Source organism: Hypanus sabinus, chromosome 3, assembly GCF_030144855.1.
Source record: "Hypanus sabinus isolate sHypSab1 chromosome 3, sHypSab1.hap1, whole genome shotgun sequence".
Classification (NCBI taxonomy): domain Eukaryota; kingdom Metazoa; phylum Chordata; class Chondrichthyes; order Myliobatiformes; family Dasyatidae; genus Hypanus; species Hypanus sabinus.
Window position 1 is genome coordinate 78,299,206 of NC_082708.1, and position 16,622 is coordinate 78,315,827.

Consider the following 16,622-nt stretch of genomic DNA (forward strand, 5'->3'; position numbering starts at 1 on the left):
TGCAAGATGAGAGGATGTGCTTCAGGTTTGCTGTTCTTCCACAGAGTGGATGAGCTGGGTCTTCTCCGAGCCACTGGTTCAGATATTTGGGAGTTGGGAGAACATCATAAACAGCTCTTATAAGGAAGCTTATCTTTCTTCCTTCCTTTTCCCGTCAGTCTTTCCAGCTGAGTTTTCTTTTCTCAATATTTTCCCACCTTGTCCACTGTCCTTGTTTTGCCTGAGACATTGCTCCTGCATATCTCATCTGCTGCTCCTGTCGCTGTACTCCCTCCTCCACCATAGCTCATCTTTGCTTTTGTGTTGTCGCCTTTTGCCAAGTGGACCTATTTGAGCTCGTGCCAAGGCCGCCTCTTTCAGATTGCACCTGGCCCACCATGTCTGCGAACCTGAGTGCTGCTTTTGCCTGTTTTACTGACTCTGCTGGACACCACTTTCTCCCTGTTAAGGTCCCGGGTGTAGTATCCTGGTCAACACTGTCACAGGTTCCAAGAGAGTCATTTCAAGCTTCACCTTGGCACACTTAAACTCTTCAATCAGCCCCGTGACAGGCAATTCCAGAGCACCTTGCTATGCAGGTAGATGTTACTTGGTGATCTTGGTAGGCCAATCCACTTCTTAATGAAGGAACTAACTGTCTTCTCCAACTTTTCAATATGAGTGATGGGGACTTCATACAGAGTCAGTGGTCACAATACCCGAGAGAGTAATCCAAACTGAAGGCACCAGAGCTTGAGGTTTCCTGGCAGCAAGTTGTTATCAATGGCTTTGAGCCCTTTGATGATTTCTTCTCTCAGCAGTTCCACTTGATTTGTATCGCTGAGGTTTTACGTCTTTCTTACGTCCAAGCTTTTAACTGGCATTTCTGACGCAGTAGGAATTACTTTCCCATCTACATGGAACTTGTAGTCAGCCGGCCTTCCCTTGACTATAGAAATGCTCCTAGACCGGGGGTCGGCAACCTGCGGCTCCCGAGCCATTTGTGGCTCTTTCACCTCTGTGCTGCGGCTCCCTGTGGCTTTGGGAAATAATTGGTCAGTATTTAATTAAAATGTATTTTATGTTAGTTTGTTAGCTTTTGAAATGTAATTCTAAATTTGAAGATTATGGTGATCTTGTACAATGTAAGTGTGGCGACACATTTTCTGACACATCCGAAACGGCTCTCAATTAGCCAGCATTCCGGCTAAGGGAGATTGCCTACGGGGGTTTGTGAGTACGTGTCTTTTGCAGCATCTGCGTCCATGGGGGCTGGGTTGAGGGAGGCTTAGAAGCAAGGCTGTTTAGTTCGAATAAAGTTATTCGACTGCAGTTTACTGACTGCCTGAACACACCGCTGCAACGTGTTTTTATCGCTATTAATATACGTCACCACTGCCAATACCTGACACCCGCCAGTGCGCGATTTCTTTAATTTTTCGATCCAAGGTAAGCCAACTATGGAGAATTCTAAAAAAAGAAAAGTGACTAAAGAAAACAGAACGTTTAATGATACGTGGACAGATTCATTTGCTTTCACTGTTGACGAGACTGGTTTACCGGTATGCTTAATATGCAATGAGAAACTAGCAAACAACAAAAAGTCAAATGTCGCAAGGCATTTCCAGAGTAAACACGCAGCCTTTGATCAAAAATATCCGGATGGAGATGAGAGAAAAAAAGCCGTTTCGGAACTGATGCGGAAGGTTGATCTGAGCAAAAATCATTTCCAGAAATGGATGAAGTCAGGAAAATCAACGACATACGCCAGTTATATTGCCGCTCAGGAAATAGTCAGGCACGGGAAGCAGTTTACAGATGGTGAATATATAAAAGAATCTTTCATTAAGATTTCAGAACATCTATTCACGGACTTTAAAAACAAGAGTGAAATTGTGCAGAAAATCAGGGATATGCCCCTCTCTGCAAAGACTGTCAAAGACAGAACCATAAAAATGGCAGAAGACATCACAAGACAGCAAATTAAAGACATCAATTCAGCTGTGGCCTACTCGATTGCCTGTGACGAGTCTAAAGACAAAGGTGATATTGAACAAATAGCGTTGTTCTGCCGGTATGTAAACTCTGCCGGGCCACAGGAAGAACTGATTGAGTTGATACCTCTAAAAGACCAAACACGGGGGGAGGACATCTGTGAGGCTGTCTTGAATTGTTTAAGAGCCAAAGGAATAAAGACCACCCATCTGGTGTCAGTAGCTACTGATGGGGCTCCGAATATGACGGGAACGCACAAGGGATTTGTGGCTTTACTGCAGAAGTCGCTGGACAGAAAGCTGCTGACTTTTCACTGCATCTTGCACCAAGAGGCACTGTGCGCTCAAACATTTCCTCCGGAATGCACAGAAGTAATGGATGTTGTCATTCAGATTGTCAATAAAATAATGGCAAAAAGTTTAAATCACCGTCAATTCCGTTTGTTACTGGACGAGATGGAAAGCGCATATTCTGATCTCCTGCTGCACAACAAAGTCCGGTGGCTGTCCAAAGGGGAGGTGCTGAAACGCTTTGTCGCGTGTCTAGAAGAAGTGAAAACTTTCCTGGGCAGCAAAGGGCTCAACTTTCCTGAGCTGGAACAGCCAGAGTGGCTGGAAAAGCTACACTTCATGGTAGACATGACAGCGCACCTGAACACGCTGAACACAGCTCTTCAGGGGAAAGGACGCACAGCCCTGCACATGTTGGAGGATGTCTTGGCATTCGAGCGCAAGTTGACAGTGCTTGCCAGAGATTTACAGAAAGGCACTTTGTCTCACTTCCCCAATTTGAGAGAGTTCAAACAAGGTCACGACATGATAATTTCGGAGTATTTACATTCTTCAATCATCGCAATGCAAACATCGTTTGGGAAACGCTTCTGTGAGTTCAGAGAGGAAAAAAACACATTATCCTTCCCGGTCACTCCCTTAAGCATCGATCCTTCCCTACTGAATACGACTGCATTGGCAGGTGTGAGTCAACCTGATCTTGAGATGGAACTGGCCGACATAGCCGACAAAGACATATGGGTGTCCAAGTTTAGACGCTTGACAGCAGACCTTGAAGATGTTGCCCGTCAGAAGGCCGTTCTTGCTCAGAATCACAAATGGAGTGATATTGAAAACCTTCCAAATCCGGACCAACTTGTGTTTGAAACATGGAATGCTGTGCCCGACATTTATGTAAACATGAAAAAGTATGCGCTTGGAGTCCTGTCGATCTTTGGATCCACATATGTATGTGAGCAGGTGTTCTCCAACATGAACTTTATTAAAAACAAACATCGCGCACGCCTCACAGATGACAGCTTGCGATCCTGTGTAAAGATGAAGGTGACGTCATACAGCCCTGATGTGCAGACGCTGTGCGCTGAGGTCCAGGAGCAGAAATCCCATTAACCAAGTATGATAAATATTTTAATTGCCTATTATTTTATGTATATTCATATTTTTTCATTGTTCAGTGAAATAGTCCTTTTATTTTTCAGGCTGACAGCTGGCTGATGTTATTTTTGGTTTGCTGCTGGCGGAAAATTTAAGTTCGGCGTTTTTCATAAATACAAGAAGGACTCAAATAGACATTGAGTATTTTACTTAAAAGTAACTTTCAACCCAACGTCTTTTTTTCGGAGTTCAAAATGTTTTTGTTGCATGCAGAAATGTAATTTCGTTTTCTCTGCAGGAGTTCATCAATTTCATAAATGCAACACATTATAGTTTGTTTATACATAGCATAAAGGCAAAAAAAACGTTGTATGCAGTGTTATTTCATTTTAAATGTCAAACGGGTTTTGCGGCTCCCAGTGTTTTCTTTTCTGTGGGAAACGGGTCCAAGTGGCTCTTTCAGTGGTAAAGGTTGCTGACCCCTGTCCTAGACTTATTGGTTTTAATTGCTTCTCAGGCAACCATTTGGTACATGGGATAGTAGTTGTCCGGACAGTTAAATCATCCATAAATGCCCGGATTGGTGGTAGGCGTAGTCCTGACTTCGGTTGTTCTCCTCCTACTACCCCTTTTGAAGCACTAATAATTACTTCTGTTGCCATAGTAAAGGCCAGCAGAGAAATTGTGCAACCTGCCATTTTGCCTACCTCCACAGACTGTGTTGTACTCTGCAGTTATCAATGAGAACTGGAGATCTTGAAAGTAGCTTTGAGCAGTGGCCTGCTTTGTCATTGCATCAATATTTTGGACCCCGGATAGATCTTCAGAGATGTTGACACTGAGTAACTTGAAACTGCTCACCCCTTCCACTGCTGATCCCTCAAAGAGGACTGGATTGTGTTCCCCTGACTTCTCCTTTCTGAAATCCATAATCATTTCCTTGTCTTACTGATGTTCAGTGCAAGGTGGTTGCTGTGACACCACTCAACCAGCTGATCTGCCTCGCTCCTGTATCCCTCGTCCTCATCATCTGAAATTCTGCCAGCAATAGTTGTGTTATCAGCAAATCTATAGATGCTATTTGAATTGTGTCCAGCCACACAGTCATGGGTGTAGAGAGAGTACAGTGGTGGGCTAAGCATACATTCTTGAGGTGCACCATGTCGATTATAATCAAGGAGGAATGTTACTTCTGATCCACGCAGTCTCCTGGTGATGAAATCAAAGATCCAGTTGCAGTGGGAGGTACAGATGCCCAGGTTTAGGAGCTTTTTGATTAGAACTGAGGGTGTGATGTTGTTGAACGCTGAGCTGTTGTCAATAAACAGCAATGTGACATAGGTATTACTATTCTTCAGGTGATCCAAGGCTGACTGGAGAGCCAGTAAGATTGCATCCACTGTAAACCTATTGTGGCAATAGACAAATTGCAGCAGGTCCAGGTCCTTAGGCAGGAGTTAATTCTAGCCATGAACAACCCCTCAAAGCATTTCTTCACAGTAGATGTGAGCACCACTGGGTGATAGTCACTGAGGCAGCTCACACTGCTCTTCTTGGGTACTGGTATGGTTGTCAACCTTTTGAAGCAGGTGAGAACCTCCAACTAGAGCAGTGAGAAATTGAAAATGTCCTCGAACACCTCCATCCAATTGGCTGACACAGGTTTTCAGAGCCCTCCGAGGTTCACCTTTGGGGCCTGACACCTTGCAAGATTTCACCCTATTGAAAATGTTCTGACATTGGCCTCCATGATTGAGATCTCAGGGTCACCAGATGCTGCAGGCATACACAGGCGTAATTTTATTTTCCCTTTCAAAACATGCATAAAAGGCGTGAAGTGAAGTGTCACAGCTATTCATGATGTTGGGTTTCACTATGTAGAAAGTAATGGTCTGTAAATCCTGCCTGAATTGGCATGCATCTGATTTCATCTCTAACCTCAGGTCAAATTGTCTTTTGCCCCTAAATTAGCCTTTGTAGGTCATATTTGGATTTCTTTTTTTTTTGGGATCACCATTTGTGAATGTCCCAGTTCTAGTCCTCAGCAGGCTCTGAATCTCCTGGTTCATCCACAGCTTTTGGTTTGGGTATGTCCAGAATGTTCTCAAAGGCACATACTCAACCACAGAAGTCGGTGCCAACTGTGGTGTATTTATTCAGACTCAAAGTTAACTCCACCTACTTGAAGCACCCCTTTTCTTGAAGGGGAACTGCTCATGTGACCCGAGTCCATCATCTGAGATTATTTGATTTTAAGTAGCTATGAATTAAAATGATGCTGCTTATTGAAGAACCCTTGACTGTGACTATGGATTTCAGTTGCGGTAGTCCTCAGAGAAAATTTAATGATTCCCATCGGAGCTGCATGCAAGAAATCACCACTCAATGGCACCATCTTACCAGCAGCTGGAAGGTCAGGATTGAACCTCTACCTTAAAATTTCACTTCCTCCGTTCTGGATGTATCATTTACAATCTGAAATACAGTACCCACAACAGCAGTTGTGAATAGTGATGTCCGAAACTCATAAAACCTTTTTCTTGGAATGCCACAAATTTTTGGCAAGTGGGGTAGCAACTACTCCTCTCAGTCTCACAGTATTATAGTGTGGTCGCGTCGTGCTGTTCTTTAGCTGGGTCAATGTCCTGAATTTGCCTTCCTTTCCGATCTTGATGAAAAGTCGCGGCACAAAACGTCAACTGTTTATTCTTCTCCATGATGCTGCCTGACCTCCTGAGTTCCTCCAGCACTTTGTGTGTGTTGCTGTGGATCTTCAGCATCTGCAGAATCTCTTGTGTTCATCATAATGAAGGATTCCCTTCACCATAAAGCCTGCATGAAGTTTGCTGGTTGTGTATTTTTTTCCTCTTGACTAAAGTGGGACAAAAGAATGGAGAAATGTAGAAATTCTTAGGTTAGCAAGATACAGGTCACTGCAATGTGGCATAAACACATTTTTGAATTAATTTCTGGAACATCGTTCTATTTTAAGTATTTGCTTAAATTCTCACCATGAAGATGCATAAATTGTTTAAGGATGCAAATTTATCAATAAGTGACAAAAAGAAGGCAGCCCATTGGGCAAAAATCAGTGAACAAATCTGAATGACAAGCAAACTCAAAATGAGGATTTGTGGTTTTGCAAAGAGATTTTAGATGGATTGTTGCTGAGGAATTCTGACAGATCTCATGAAGGACTTCACGATTGTGAAATGTTAAAATGTAGTGAGTTACATTGTTTAAAGTGGTTCGTAGTTGGCACAGAATAGCCAACTCACAAAGAAAACAAACTTGATGCTCTCCGCTGTGAAATATATTTTCCTGTATTCTGATCCTCAGTAAGGTCTTTTGCAATGTACTTGCAATGTGGAAATTCTAGTAAAGGATTGTTGTAATAGCAGATATAATTGCAATTGTAACTCTTTGTTTGAATTCCTTTCTTTTTCAATCTTTTTATTAAATTTCATATATAAAAAAAAACAGCACATAATAATGAATAGATTACAGATTCAATAAACTTGAGATTACATTAGTAATAGGATAATAATATCCTATTAAAACATCCATCAACAAAAGGTACATAAATCAATCAAGTCTATATAAATATGTATGAAAAAAAAACAAAAATAATCGTCGAAAAAAGAAGAAAAAAAAAATTGAAATTATATATGTGAAAAAATATATATTGAAAAAAAATACTAAACTAAAACTAACATGGGCAATAATAGCATTTTATAAATATATAAAGGTGTCAAGAAAAGAACTCCGGAACTCCATACCTGAACAAGTATAAGTAGAGAAAAGGATCTGAAATAGGCCAAATTAATTCATATGAAAGTGTCGAATAAATGGTCCCCAGGTTTCTTCAAATTTAATTGAAGAATCAAAGATAGTGCTTCTGATTTTTTCCAAACTCAAATAAGAAATAGTTTGGGAGAACCACTGAAATGTAGTAGGAGGATTTACTTCTTTCCAGTTTTGTAATATAGACCTTCTGGCAATTAATGTTACAAAGGCAATCATTCGTCTGATTGAAGGGGAAAGCTGATTGTCATCTTCATTTGGTATACCGAAAATTGCAGTAATAAAATGGGGTTGTAAATCGATATTCCATACTGAGGAAATGACATCAAAAATGTCCTTCCAATAGTTATGTAAAGTGGGACATGTCCAAAACATGTGAGTCAATGAAGCCACTTCTAAGTGACATCTGTCACATTGAGGATTAATATGCGAATAAAATCGGGCATGCTTATCTTTAGACATATAAGCTCTATGTACAATTTTAAATTGTATTAAAGCATGTTTAGCACAAATAGAGGAGGAATTAACCATTTGTAAAATTTTTTCCCATTTATCTATTGATATATTACATCGAAGTTCTTTTTCCCATTCTTGTCTAATTCTATCCGATATTTCTGGCTGTATCTTCTTTTTCTTTCTTTTTCAATCTTTTTATTGATTTTCACATATACACAAAAAAAAATAACATAATAATAAGTAAATTATAAATACAATAGACTTGAAATCACATTGATAATAAGATAATAATATCCTACTAAACATCAACAAAAGAAAGTACCTTAATCAAGTCCACATGATTATATGAAAAAAAAACAAATAACCATTAAAAAAGAAAAAAAAATATTAAAAAATATGTGAGAAAAAATATATATTAAAAAAAATAAAACACTAAACTAAACTAACATAGGCAATAACAACAGTTTACAAGTATAAGATAGTGTCAAAGAACTCCGGAACTCCATACCTGAACATGAATAAGCAGAAAGGTCCGGAAAAGGCCAAATTAATTCATATGAAAATGTCGAATAAACGGTCTCCAAGTTTCTTCAAACTTAATTGATGAGTCAAAAATAGTGCTTCTAATTTTTTCCAAACTCAGATAAGAAATAGTTTGAGAAAGCCACTGAAATGTAGTAGGAGGATTTACTTCTTTCCAATTTTGTAGTATAGACCTTCTGGCCATTAATGTTACAAAAGCAATCATTCGTCTGATTGAGGGGGAAAACTGATTGCCATCTTCATTTGGTATGCCAAAAATTGCAGTAATAAAATGAGGTTGTAAATCTATATTCCAAATTGAGGAAATAGTAGTAAATATATCCTTCCAATAATTATGTAAAGTGGGACATGACCAAAACATATGGGTCAATGAGGCCACTGCTAAATGACATCTGTCACATAGAGGGTTAATATGAGAATAGAATCGAGCAAGTTTATCTTTAGACATATGAGCTCTATGTACAATTTTAAATTGTATTAAAGCATGTTTAGCACATATAGAAGAAGAATTAACCATTTGCAAAATTTTTTCGGCTGTATCTTCATAATCATGTTATAAATAAAAGCTACTAATCCCTTCTGACAAGGATTAAAAGTAAAAATCAAATCTGAAAAATCCGATGGAGTTGAGTTAGGAAAAGATGGAAGAATTTTATGTAAGAAATTTCTAATTTGTAAGTATCTAAAAAAATTAGATTTAGGTAATTCAAATTTGTTGGATAGTTGATCAAAAGACATCAAAGTACCTTCAAAAAAAAGATCACGAAAACATTTTATACTTTTCCTTTTCCATATACTAAAAGCTTGATCTGTCAATGAAGGTTTAAAAAAAAAATTACATAAAATAGGGCTGTCCAGAGCAAAGTTTTTCAGATTAAAGAATTTGCGAAATTGAAACCAAATTCGTAGTGTATGTTTAACAACAGGGTTAGATATCTGTTTATTGAATTTGGCTAAATCAATAGGAAGAAAAGAACCAAGAACGGAAAATATAGAATATCCCTTAACCTCACTACATTCTAAATTTACCCACTGTGGGCACACAGGTGAATCCAAATCTAGTTTCCAGTACATTAGGTTACGAATATTATTCGCCCAATAATAAAATCTAAAATTAGGTAAAGCTAGACCACCATCTTTTTTAGACTTTTGTAATTGCCTTTTGCTTAACCTAGGATTTTTATTTTGCCACACAAATGAGGAAATTTTTGAATCAATATTATCAAAAAAAGATTTAGGAATAAAAATTGGTAAAGCTTGGAATAAATATAAAAATTTCGGTAAAATCATCATTTTAATAGCATTAATCCGACCAACTAATGATAAAAATAAGGGAGACCATCTAGTAGTAAGTTGCTGAATTTGATGAAGCATAGGTAAAAAATTCAGTCCAAATAAATCTTTATATTTCTTGGTGATTTTTATACCTAAATAGATAAAGTTATCAGTAACAACTTTAAATGGCATCCTATCACTCAATAAAGTTTGCGCGTTTAAAGGGAATAACTCACTCTTATCTAGGTTTAACTTATAACCAGAAAAGCTACCAAATTGAGCCAACAAGGATAAAATAGCAGGAATAGACCTACTAGGATTAGAAATATATAACAACAAATCATCAGCATAAAGCGATAATTTGTATAACTTCTCATTACGGGTAATACCAAAAATATTAGGAGACTCACGAATAGCAATAGCTAAAGGTTCTAATGCAATATTAAATAATAAAGGACTTAAAGGACAACCTTGTCTCGTACCACGAGATAATTGAAAAAAAGAGGATCTATAATTATTTGTAAGAACAGAAGCAACAGGTTTATAATATATTAATTTAATCCATGATATAAAATTAGGACTAAAATTAAAGTTTCTGAATGCATTAAATAAATATGTCCATTCAACTCTATCAAAGGCTTTTTCAGCATCTAATGAGATAACACATTCTGGGGTTGTAGGTGATGAAGTATAAATTATGTTAATCAATTTTCTAATATTAAAAAAGGAATATCGATTCCTAATAAAACCAGTTTGATCTTCTGAAATAATCTGTGGTAATACCTTTTCTAATCTAATGGCTAAAATTTTTGTAAGAATCTTAGAGTCTACATTTAATAATGATATAGGGCGATAAGATGCACATAAAGTAGGATCTTTATCTTTTTTAAGAATTAAAGAGATAGTAGCTTCATAAAACGATTGAGGTAGTCTCTTCTTAACAAACGCATCATTAAAGATTTCACATAGCCAAGGAGAAAGCAATAAAGAAAAAGTTTTAAAAAATTCTACAATAAAACCATCAGGACCAGGAGCTTTCCCTGAATTCATTGATGAGATAGCCTCTCTTATTTCATCCATAGAAATAGGAGCATCAAGCAAGCTACAATCTTCATCTATCAGTTTAGGAATATTCAAGTTATTAAAAAAATTATCCATCGTAAACCGGTCACCGTCAAATTCTGATTGATATAAAGATTTATAAAAATCTTGAAAAGTGTTATTGATTTCTTTATAATCAGTAGTTAAATTACCGTCTTGTTTACGAATTTTAATAATTTGTCGCTTAGTCGAAATAGCTTTTAATTGATTAGCTAACAATTTACCAGTTCGATCACTATGAATATAAAATTGAGCCCTAGTCTTAATTAATTGATTCTCAATTGAAGAAGATAATAATAAACTATGTTCCATTTGAAGCTCAACTCTCTTCTTATAAAGTTCTTTGGTAGGAGTAAAGGAATAAATCTTATCAATTTCTTTAATTTTATCCACCAATAAAGCTATATCTGAATATCTTTGTTTTCTTTTACCAGCGGAATATGAAATAATTTGTCCACGAATAAAAGCCTTGAAAGAGTCCCAAAGTATTCCTTTATCAATCTCTTCATTATAGTTTGTTGAAAAAAATAAGTCAATTTGTTGCTTAATGAAGGTAATAAATTCTGGATCTTGAAGTAAAGTAGCATTAAGTCTCCAGGATCTAGTATTGATAGAAGAGTCCGAAATCTTGATAGATAACTTCAAAGGCGCATGATCCGAAATAGCAATAGAATCGTATTTACAATCAATAACATCTGTTAATAAACGATGATCAATAAGAAAGTAATCAATTCTAGAATAACTATGATATACATGTGAAAAAAATGAAAATTCTTTATCTTTAGGGTTCAAAAACCGCCATATTTCAGTAATTCCAGAATCAACCATAAAAGAATTAATAAGTAAAGCTGATCTATTCGGAAGAGTTCGAATAGGTTTAGATCTATCCATCGAAGGATTCAAACAACAATTAAAGTCTCCACCCATAATCAACATATATTCATTCAAATTAGGAAGAGAAGTAAATAAACGTTTAAAAAATTCAGGACAATCAAAGTTTGGAGCATAAATATTAACTAAAACAACTTTCCGATTAAAAAGTGAACCAGTTATCAACAAAAATCTACCCTGTGGATCAGAAATAATTTCATAATGTGTAAACGAAATTGAGGCGTCTATAAAAATAGACACACCCCTAATTTTAGCGGTACAATTTGAGTGAAATTGTTGACCTTTCCAGAACCTAAAAAAACGTTGATTATCCTCCCTCCTAATATGGGTCTCCTGTGCAAAAATAATATTAGCGTTCAATCTATGGAATACTTTAAATATTTTTTTACGTTTAATCGGATGATTTAAACCATTAGTATTCCACGAGATAAAGTTAATAGATTTATCCATCATACCAATATTAATTGTGTGTATCATAAAAGGTTAAAAAGACACATAACCCACAATTTAGGAAGAAGGAAAATTGATTCAGGAGCAACCGGAGATCCTGACATCTCAACAATATTAACAATTTAAAGTCAGCCCATAAACTAAAAGCAAAAAAATAAAAAGCAAAAGCATGAAAAAAGATCCCTCCCCCCTCCCCCCACCCTTTGAAAGAAAGCCAAGCGGCAGGCGCATAAACTAATACTAAAATTACCCCCATTTCAAGATGGCAGCTCCATAAGAAAATTTTTTAAGAAAAAACTATATAACACCCTAATTAAAATATAGAGTTGCAAAAAAAAATATATATATATATACCTACATATATATATATACACATACACATACACACACATATCAGACAAATCAAAAAAAAACTAAAATAGTAAAACCAGAAAAATCATTAATAAAAAAAAAAGAACATTAAAGTTTAAAAATGTAATACATCTTTAAAAAAGAAATTCCATATTCAGATACAAAGATGACGTTTCACAAGCCAAGACTTATGGGAAGAAGAAACGACATTTTGAGAAAGCCATATTACAAAATATGAATATAAATTCAGCAATCTAATAAGAAAATTTAGTAAAAAAGTTATCAAAATAGAATTTTTTAAAAGAAAAAGATTTAATAGACACTACAACATATATAAAAAAAAACTAAAAAAAAAAGAATTCAAAACCTTTGTTCCATTTCTAAATACAGGCAAGCAAATAAACGCTTATAAAAAGTAAAGACTTATGGGAAGAAGAAACGACATTTTGAAAAAATAATTCATTATTACAAAATACAAACGTGTATAAAAAAGGATATTATAAAAATTAAAACAGCATCTATAAGCAATAATAATAGTAGTAAAAAAAAGACCCAGACCCATAGTTCAAAATAAAAAGTTATAACCCAACTTCCAGGGTTAAAACTTAAAATGAAATGACATCCTCTCTCCAAAAAAAAAATCTTCAATGTAACTCATAGTTCAAGTTGCACTAGAGGATCGATATTCTTCAACAAATTTCTTTGCTTCTTCAGGAGTGTTAAAAAAGTGTAGACTGTTGTCGGGCAGCACCATTCTAAGCTTCGCTGGATACATTAAAGCTTGTTTAAATCCAATCGAATGAATCTCTGCCATCACTGGTTTAAAAGCGATCCTGGCTTTCATTACTTCATACGAATAGTCCTCAACTATTCGAAATGAGTAATTTCTGTAGGAGATCATACCTTTTTTACGAGCTAATCGAATTAGAAGCTCTTTCTCACGAGGATAATGAAGGCGAACAATCACCGCTCGTGGTTTATCAGGCACAGACGAAAGCCTCGCAACTCTATGAGCGCGGTCAATAACAGGTTCATTTTTCAAACCTTCACCACCGAAAATTTCCCACAGTAATTTAGAGAAAAATTCAGTTAAATCACCGGACTCAACTTTTTCGGGAATTCCGATGATGCGCAAATTCTGTCTGCGAGAACGATTTTCAAGATCAGTAATTTTAAACTTGTACTGATCTAAAGTTTTAGCAGTCGACTCTATCTTCTTCTCTAACACTTCAATTGTACGTGCTTTTTCACAAATTGATTGTTCAAGAGTCGTGATCTTATTTCCATGCTGTTGAACCTCTAACGCCTGCGACTGAAACTTAGTTTCAAGCGATTTAACAACTCCTTCAAGATCGGATATTTTCGAAGTAATCCTCCTTTCCAAACTTAACAGTTTACTGTCCAATTTACCTTCTAGTCTGCCTTCCAGACCCGCAAATTTAGCATCCAGTTTATTGTCCAATTTACCTTCCATACCCGCAAATTTAACATCCAGTTTAATGTCCAAAAGACCAGAAATTGCGTCGATGGATACAGGATCCTTAGCCGATTTCTTACTTGTAGCCATTTTAAGTTTGACAAGATTAGATCAACTATTATTTTAGGAAAAAAGGGTCAATCAAAGGTAGCAACTCATATGATTAAATTCGAAAAGATCTAATTAAAGGGTGATTATAGTTAAAAAAAATAAAGAGCGCCTAAAAGGCAGATGCTTACGTCGCCATCTTGAAACTCCACCCCCCTCTTTGTTTGAATTCCAATGCTGAATTTCCAGTTTGTCCATGGTCATTTATTGGTAATTTGTAATTGACTTATATTTCTTACACCTGACTACAAACTTAACTGGTCATTTCTGACACTTTCCTTCCCTTTCTTAATCTCTGTGTCTCTATCTCTGAAGACAGCTTATCTACTGATGTCTATTACAAACCCCACGGACTCTCACAGCTACCTGGACTATACCTTCTCCCACCCTGTTGCTTGTAAAAGCGCCATCCCCTTCTTTCCATTCCTGTATCTCTGCCACATTTGCTCTCAGGATTAAGGCTTTTCATTCCAGAACAAAGGAGATGTTCTTCTTCAAAGAAAGGGGCTTCCTTTCTTCCACCATCAATGCTGCCCTCAACTGCACCTCTTACATATCATGTACATCTGCTCTTACCCCATCCTCCTGCCAGGGATAAGGTTCCCCTTGTCCTCATCTCCCACCCCACCAGCCTTCGCGTGCAGCATATAATTCTCCGAAACTTCCACCATCCCCAATGGGATCCCCCCACCCCCCCACCCTCCTCTTTCCACAGCGTTTGCTCCCTACGCAACTCCCTTGCCCCTCCCCACTGATCTCCCTCCTGGCACTTATCCTTGCAAGTGGAACAGGTGCTACACCTGCCCCTACACCTTCTCCCGTTCAGGGCCAAACAGTCCTTCCAAGTGAGGTGATACTTCACCTGTGAGTCTGTTGGGGTCGTATACTGTGTCTCGTCCTCCTGGTGTTGGCTCCTCTATGTTGGTGAGATCCCACGTAGATTGTGAGACTGCTTCGCCAAGTACCTACACTCCATCTGCCAGAAAAAGCGGGATATCCCAGCGGTCACCCATTTTAATTCCAACCTTCCCATTCCCATTCTGATATGTCTATCCACGGCCTCCTCCACTGTCATGATGAGGCCACACTTAGGTCGGAGGAACAACACCTTATATTCTATCTGCGTAGCTTCCAATCTGATGGTATGAACATCGATTTCTCAAACTTCTGGTAATGCCCCCCGCCCCAATCCTTCACCATTCCCCATCCCCTCTTCCCTCTCTCACCTCATCTCCTTATCTGCCTATCGCCTCCCTCTGATGCAAGTCAATCCTTTTTTTTCCATGGGCTTCTGTCCTCTTCTATCAAACTCCCCTTTCTCCAGTCCTGTATTTCTTTCACCAATCAACTCCCCAGCTATTTACTTCACCCCCCCTTCAAGTTTCACCTATCACCTTGTGTTTTTCTCTTTCCCCTCCCCTCCCTTTTAAATCTACTCCTCAGCTTTTCTTCTCCAGTGCTGCCAAAGGATCTTGGCCTGAAACATCGACTGTACTTTTTTCCATTGATGCTACCTGGCCTGCACTCTGTGTGTGTTGCACAGACTTATTTTTCTGTTTAACTTGATCTCAACAGTATCTTCCATTTATGGAACTATTCACTTGATTTCTGTTCTAAATAGTTTTCCTAATAATACCTTATCAGGTATATTCCAACGCAATCATTTTTGAGTATTTGCCCAAGGAAGCATAGATTTGATTTCTATGTACACGACAAAATGTGTAGCAAATACATACAAGGGCACCTTTTGAAATGACTGATTTCTGAAGTGCAAATATTTATTTTCCAAATTATATTCAATACAATAATTAGTGAGGAGATTAATCATTTGATTTTTTTTTAAAGAGTTGTTTCTATGAGAAATGAACAGAGGGATATTAACTTTTGCAGTGACATAATCAGAATCAGGTTTATTATCACCGGCATGTATTGTGAAATTTGTAAACTCAGCAGCAGCGGTTCAATGCAATATATGATATAGAAGGGTAAAAATAAAATACTGTAAATAAATCAATTGCAGTGTATGTGTATTGAATATATTAAAAATCGTGCAGAAACAGAAATAATATATATTAAAAATGTGAGGTAGTGTTCATGGGTTCAATGTCCATTTAGGAATTGGATGGTAGAGGAGATTAAACTGTTCCTGATTTGCTGAGTGTGTGCCTTCAGGCTTCTTTATCTCCTACCTGATGGTAACAATGAGAAAAGGGCATGCCCTGGGTGCTGGGGATCCTTAACAATGGGCGCTGCCTTTCTGAGGTACCACTCCCTGAAGATGTCCTGGGTACTTTATAGGCTAGTACCCAAGATGGAGCTGATTAAATCTGCGTTCCTCTGCAGCGTCTTTAAGTCCTGTGTAGTACCCCACCCCCACACCAGACATAAATGTACATCAGTAGTGCCTGTTGGTGATATAGGAGGTCAAGCTGATACAGTCTCGATGTGATTTTTATTTTGTTGATATTTAGAAGGCTTTGATTGAATAATACAGGGTATAATTAATACTTTTGAAAAAGTTATGGACTGCTTATGGAATTTATAATGTGTATTATGCTTGTCTCTGAGCTTTGATAAAATTCCTTTGATCACTTTTTCTGAATAAATCATTTTAAATAGAGTTCTAGAAGAGCCCACCGCTTAACTGAAAATGTGATAAAGGAACTGATTCAGGCAAAACAAAACAGCCGTTTTGATAAATGGCACTCTGATTACAGGTTAAATATTCAAAAGGTGAGGACACATTTTAACAATATATCTTAAGAAAACAAAGAAAATTTTCATTGTGACAAAACAGACATTTTTAA

At 37.2% G+C, this 16,622-nt stretch overlaps 1 protein-coding gene across 1 annotated transcript in view; it reads left to right on the top strand.

The window, feature by feature from the left end:
- The window catches only part of LOC132391478 (protein diaphanous homolog 3-like), a 583,252-nt gene that overhangs the window by 282,741 nt on the left and 283,889 nt on the right, over positions 1–16,622 (top strand). The window lies entirely within an intron of this gene.